This window comes from Piliocolobus tephrosceles, chromosome 6, assembly GCF_002776525.5.
Source record: "Piliocolobus tephrosceles isolate RC106 chromosome 6, ASM277652v3, whole genome shotgun sequence".
Taxonomy (NCBI): domain Eukaryota; kingdom Metazoa; phylum Chordata; class Mammalia; order Primates; family Cercopithecidae; genus Piliocolobus; species Piliocolobus tephrosceles.
Genome location: NC_045439.1, coordinates 100535309 through 100542253, shown reverse-complemented (window position 1 = coordinate 100542253; position 6945 = coordinate 100535309).

The window sequence follows — 6945 nt, the reverse complement described above, 5'->3', positions numbered from 1 at the left end:
AGGCTGCAGTGAGCCGAGATCATGCCACCACACTCTAGCCTGGGTGATAGAGTGAGACCCTATGTCAAACAACAACAAAACAAAAACGCCTGGAACTTACACATTAGACCACACATTGGACCACTAAAGAAGAGTCAATACATGTTAAAGAGAACATATTATAAACTAACAAAGATTTCCCTTTGGCCAAAACTTCAGTCAGCCTCCTCTGAGTCCTCCGCCTCCATAGGCCTGACCTCAGGTTCTCTCTCTTTCTTTGTAGAATCCAGTTTGAGCAAATGACCTGCTAAGTCAGTTTATCAAAATCTAGGCCAGGCACTGTGGCTTGTGCCTGTAATCCTAGCACTTTGGGAGGCCAAGGTGGGTGGATCAGCCTGGGCAACATGGCAAAAACCCATTTCTACAAAAAATACAAAAAAATTAGGACGCATGCCTGTGGTCTCAGCTACTCAGAGGCTGAGGCAGGAGGATCGCCTGAGCCCAGGTAGTCGAGGCTGCAGTGAGCCGAGAACGTGCCACTGCACTCCAGCCTGGGTGATAGAGTAAGACCTTGTCTGAAGAAAGAAAGAAAAGAAAGAAAGAAAGAAAGAAAGAAAGAAAGAAAGAAAGAAAGAAAGAAAGAAAGAAAGAAAGAAAGAAAGAAAGAAGGAAGGAAGGAAGGAAGGAAGGAAGGAAGGAAGGAAGGAAGGAAAGAGAAAAGAAAGAAGGAAAGAAAGAAGGAAAGAAAAGGAAAGAAAAGGAAAGAAGGAAGGAAAGAAAGACAGGCCAGTCTCAACCTTGGTATCTGACCCCCCTTGATATCTTATCACCCTGGCCTGCCTTCAGCAATAATGCTACCAGTCAGTTTAGCCAGAACAGAAGTGCTTTTATCCTCGATGTTTCTTTGTATTAGTTTTCCATCCACTGACACCCAACCCCCGACTCCTTGATTATAGATCCCCACTTGTTCTTGTTGGAGTTGGAATTGAGTTCACTCTCTCCCCCACTACAAGACCCCATTACAGAGGTCCTTATACCTATCACCATAGCTCACCTTGGATAAAACCTGCCTTGCCATCTTTAACAAGTGTCATGAATCATTTTTTCTTTAGAAAGACTTAGTGCAGGCCGGGCGCGGTGGCTCAAGCCTGTAATCCCAGCACTTTGGGAGGCCGAGACGGGCGGATCACAAGGTCAGGAGATCGAGACCATCCTGGCTAACACGGTGAAACCCCGTCTCTACTAAAAAGTACAAAAAACTAGCCGGGCGAGGTGGCGGGCGCCTGTAGTCCCAGCTACTCCGGAGGCTGAGGCAGGAGAATGGCGTAAACCCGGGAGGCGGAGCTTGCAGTGAGCTGAGATCCGGCCACTGCACTCCAGCCCGGGCGACAGAGCAAGACTCCGTCTCAAAAAAACGTGCAATAAAATATAAAATCACTATCAAAAAGACAGCTCCTAAATCCTACGTGTTTGTAATTTAAAAATATGCTTACATTAATTATTGGGACAATTTGGGAAACTTAATATGGACTATATATTATACAGTATATTAAATAAAAATTATAGGAGCCCATTATTTTGGACAAAGTTCCTGCGCTAACAGACCAGATTGAAAATCAAAATGGAGTCACCCATGCTACAGTTCCATTTTCACCACACCCATACTAAGCTGTTGGTTGACCTTTGAAGAAATCAGAAGGAAGGGATAGTGGATTTCCTAAACAGACCAGTTTAAATCTTTAATTGATATAATAAAGTCCTTACACAAAAAAGTAGCCTAAAATAATCTGCTGTTAACTAATCAGTTATTTTTATTTTGTTCTGTCTTCCTTTCCCTGCCTTACAAGAAACAGTAATTTGATTTTATTTTAATGAATTTATTTATTTGGAGATGGAGTCTCGCTCTGTCACCCAGGCTGTAGTGCAATGGTGCAATGTCAGCTCACTGCAACCTCCACCTCCCAGGTTCAAGCGATTCTCTTGTGTTAGTTCAAGATTCACTTGAACCTGTGAGGTGGAGGTTGCAGTGAGCTGAGTACAAATAAACGAACTGCACAGTCCAAACCTGTGTTGTTCAAGGGTCAACTATAATGCACTCTTTGTTCTTTGTTTCTGCTTTCTTCAGCCCTTCTCTGTCTATAGGGCCAGTCTCCATGGCCAGGTGTGGTGGCTCATGCCTGTAATTCCAGAACTTTGGGAGACTGAGACAGGAGGATTGCCTAAGCTCAGGAGTTCAAGACCAGCCTGGGCAACAAAGTAAGACCTCATCTCTACCAAGAAAAAAAAAAAAAAACCAACCAGGTATGATGGTATTGCAAGCCTGTAGTCCCAGCTACTGGGGAGTACTGAGGAGGCTGAGGTGGGAGGATCACTTGAGCCCAGGAGATCGAGGTTTCAGTGAGCTGTGATTGTGTCACTGCACTCCAGCCTGGGTGGCAGACACCCTGTCTAAAAAAAAAAAAAAAAAGAAGCCAACCTTCTCTGCTCAGCTCATTATATCACTTTTATTCTATTTTATGGAATTAAGTGTTGCCTGATTCTAGAATCACACGTAAAGGCAATTGAGATCTTTTTTATAAATTTATTGTAATTTTGTCTTTTGACATGTATAAATATTAAATATCTTGTGTATGATCATGTGGCCTCCATTTTTGTTGAGATGCAATTACTCTGTTCTAGTATAATTATTCTCAAATGTTTTTATTTCGGTGTTACCACCCAACAGATTCTTCTTCCTTGCCGCACAGAAAAAGCCAGTATATTAAAACAGAAGGTCCTGCAGTAGAGAAAGAGTTTAATAATCATAGGGTGCTGAGCAAGGAGGACCGGAGATGTTCTTCAAATCCATCTCATCAAGAAATCAGAGGCTAGGGTTTTAAGGACAATTTGACAGTCAGGGGACAACTAGGGAATTAGTGCTGCTGATTGGCTGGGGATGAAATAATAGGAATGTTTAAACTGTTTTGGTGTGCTGAGTCAGTTTCTGGGTGAGGTCACAGGACTGGTAGAGTCAGTCTCTTGGTGTGGGTCATGGGTCTCGGTGAAGTCATTTGGTCTGCCAGAATGCAAAAGTGTGAGAAATATCTCAGACCAGCCTCAGGTTTACAATAGTGATGTTATCTATAGGAACAACTAGCGAAGTTACAAATCTTGTGGCCTCCAGCAGTTACTTAGAAATCTATATGACCTCTGAGCAGTAAGCAATTATAGAAAAGCAAGTATGCCTACAGTTTAGCATAATTCAGACCCCTCCCATGATTCTAAACTCAGGTCTTTCATTAGCAAAGCCAGTTTCAGTTCCAAACACGATGGGGGTTAGTTTTGGGAAAGGATTATTATCATCCTCATCCTTCTTTTCTTTTCTTTCTTTTCTCTCTCTCTCCCATTTTTTTTTTTTTTTTTTTTTTTTTTGTAGAAACAGGGTCTCACTCTGTTGCCCAGGCTGGTCTCAAACCCCTGGCCTCAAGTGATCCTCCAGCCTCGGCCTCCCAAAGTGCTTAGATTACAGGCATGAGTCACTGCGCCAGGCTAATCCTTGCTTTAAGGTTAAACTATAAACAAAATTCTTCCCATAGTTAGCTTGGCCTATGCCCAGGAATGAGCAAGGGCAGTTAGCTTGTGAGGTTAGAAGCAAGATGAAGTCAGTTACATTGCATTTCTCTCACCGTTATAAGTTTTGCAGAGGTGGTTTTATTGGCATCCTTTTACATACACTGCTTTTGAGGATTCCAAAGAGCTTTTGCATTTATGGGTTATATATAACCATATTTACTAAGTTAAAAGTTAAAATTGAATATGTTTTAGAAATATTTATTTAGGCTGGGCATGGTGGCTCATGCCTGTAATCCCAGAACTTTGGGAGGCTGAGGCGGGTGGATCACAAGGTCAGGAGATCAAGAACATCCTGGCCAACATAGTGAAACCCTGTCTTTACTAAAAATATAAAAATTAGCAGGGCGTGGTGGGACACACCTATAGTCCCAGCTACTCGGGAGGCTGAGGTAGGAGAATTGCTTGAACCCGGGAGACAGAGGTTGCAGTGAGTCGAGATCACGCCATTGCACTCCAGCCTGGCAACAGAGGGAGACTCCGTCTCAAAACAAACAAACAAACAAACAAAGAAATATTTATTTATTTAAAATAACTAGTTTCCAAAAAAACTTCATGAGAAGAACTGCATTGTTTACATTTTTGCAATTCTCTCAATATCTGACTAATGAAAGTAGCTGGATTCTCATAGCTGCTTCTGCATTCGTGTTGCTGTTATGTTGTTTGGGTTGAAGCATATGAAGAAAACCCATCCTCACACAGCTGTAAAAGGAAGCGGGGGGAGTATTTTCATAGTTTTTTCAGATATTGAGGATACAACCGTCCCTTGGTATCCATAGAGGATTCATCCAGAACCTCCTGTGCATACCAAAATCTCAGGATGCTCAAGTCCCTGATATAACATAGTGTAGTACTTATATATGACCAACAAATATCTGTATGTATACTTTTATTTATTTATTTATTTATTTATTTATTTATTTATTTATTTAGAGACGGAGTCTTGCTCTGTCACCCAGGCCGGAGTGCAGTGGCAGGATCTCAGCTCACTGCAACCTCCGCCTCCTGGGTTCAAGTGATTCTCCCACCTCAGCCTCCCGAGGAGCTGGAATTACAGGCACCTGCCATCATGCCTGGCTAATTTTTGTATTTTTGTAGAGATGGGGTTTCACCATGTTGGCCAGGCTGGTGTTAAACTCCCGACCTCAGGTGATGCGCCCACCTCGGCCTCCCAAAGTGCTGGGATTACAGGCATCAGCCACCTCACCCAGCCCTGTCTGTATACTTTAAATTATCTCTAGATTATTTATAATATGTAATACAATGTAAATAGCTGTATAGTTGTTATACTATATTGTTTAGGAAAAATGATAAGAAAAAAGAGTCTGTACATGTTCAATACAGAAGCAATATTTTGTCTGAATATTCTTCATGAATGGTTAGTTGAATCCATGGATGCAGACCCCTTTGGTTACAGAGAACTGACTGCACTCATTTTCTGTAACAAAATGCACCAGTGATAGTTTCTTAAAAGTTACTTGCAAGGTAGAATTTGAAATAATGAGTATTTTGTACTGTATTACATTTAAATCTTTTTTTTTTTTTTTGAGACAGTGTCTTACTCTGTTGCCCAGGCTGGAGTGCAGTGGTATGATCTCGGCTCACTGCAAGCTCTGCCTCCCAGGCTCAGGTAATCCTCCCACTTCCTGAGTAGCTGGAATTACAGGCATGTGCTACTGAGACTGGCTGTGTCTGTTTGCTTTTAAAATAAACAATATATATCTCAATTGTTTTTTTCTGGTTATAAAGGTAATAGATGCTTGCTACATGACATTCAAACCCCACAGAACTGTATAAAGTAGAAATTGAGAGTCCTGCGTAATCCCACCCCTCCCTCATACTCTTTGGCTTAAGTGTCTTCAATTTTTCATGTATATGTGTGTGTACATATGGTTACTTCTCTGCAATTTTCTCCTTTTATTTATAACTTTTTTTTTTTTTTTTTTTTTTTTTTGAGACAGGGTCTCATTCTCTCACTCTGTCACCCAGGCTGTAGTGCAATGGTGTGATCTCAGCTCACTACTACCTCTGCCTCTGAGTTCAAGCGATCCTCTCACCTCAGTCTCCCGAGTAGCTGGGACCACAGGTGCATTCCACCATGCCCAGCTAATTTCTGTATTTTTTGTAGAGACTAGGTTTCACCATTTTGCCCAGGCTGGTCTCAAACTCCTGGACTCAAGCAATCTACCCTCCTCAGCCTCCCAAAGTGCTGGGATTACAGGTGTTAGCCATCACACCTGGCACACAGAACATCTTTTGATGTCAACAAATATTGACCTACCTGATTTTTTTATTTTTTTGATGTCTTCCTTATGTTTTATTCCATTCTTTTAATTAAATAATTTATTTTTATTTTTGTTATTTTTGTTATTTTTTGAGACAGAGTTTCACTCTTCTGCTCAGGTTGGAGTACAGTGGTGCAATCTTGGCTCATTGCAACCTCTGCCTCCCGGGTTCAAGCGATTCTCCTGCCTCAGCCTCCGGAGTAGCTGGGACTACAGTTGCCTGCCTCCACACCCAGCTAATTTTTGTACTTTTAGTAGAGATAGGGTTTCGCCATGTTGGCCAGGCTGGTCTCGAACTCCTGACCTCAGGTGATCCACCTGCCTCAGCCTCCCAAAGTGCTGGGATTATAGGCATGAGCCACCGCACCCGGCCCATTCTTTTTATTTTTTTTACGTTAAATTAAATTAAATTATTATTTTTTTTAGAGGTGGGATCTTGCTGTGTTCCCCAGGCTGGTCTCAAACACCTGGCCTCAACCAATCCTCCCACCTTGGCCTCCCAAAGCGCTGGGATTTCAGGTGTGAGCCACCATGCCTGGCCTCATTCTATGTCTCAAATCCAACACCCTCACCCGTTGTCCAATACTTCATAAACATACCACAAATCAAAATCTCACAAGGATAACTATTTAAATCATTTGACCTTCTTCTTTCCTCGCTCAAAAGGAATGCCCTGCACCATTAGATTATTGTTAATGCCTTTTGAAAAAAAGTACGAAAAATAATTTAATACTTTGTTTTTTATTAATAGTACACTTTAGATTTACAGACTAATTGAGCAAAATAATACAGTGTTCCATATACCCATCCTACTACCCTAGCCCATCCTTCATAGTCTCTCCTACTAATATTTTACCCATGTTATACTTATTACAATTGATGAAAAAACATTGATATATATTATTAACTATAGTCCATAGTTTACATTAAGGTTCATTGTGTTATACAGTTCTAGGGGTTGTGACAATGTAATAACATGTAACCACCATTACATTTCCTTCCCCTTTTCCTTCCCCTTTTCCTTCCTTCCTTCCTTCCTTCCTTCCTTCCTTCCTTCCTTCCTTCCTTCCTT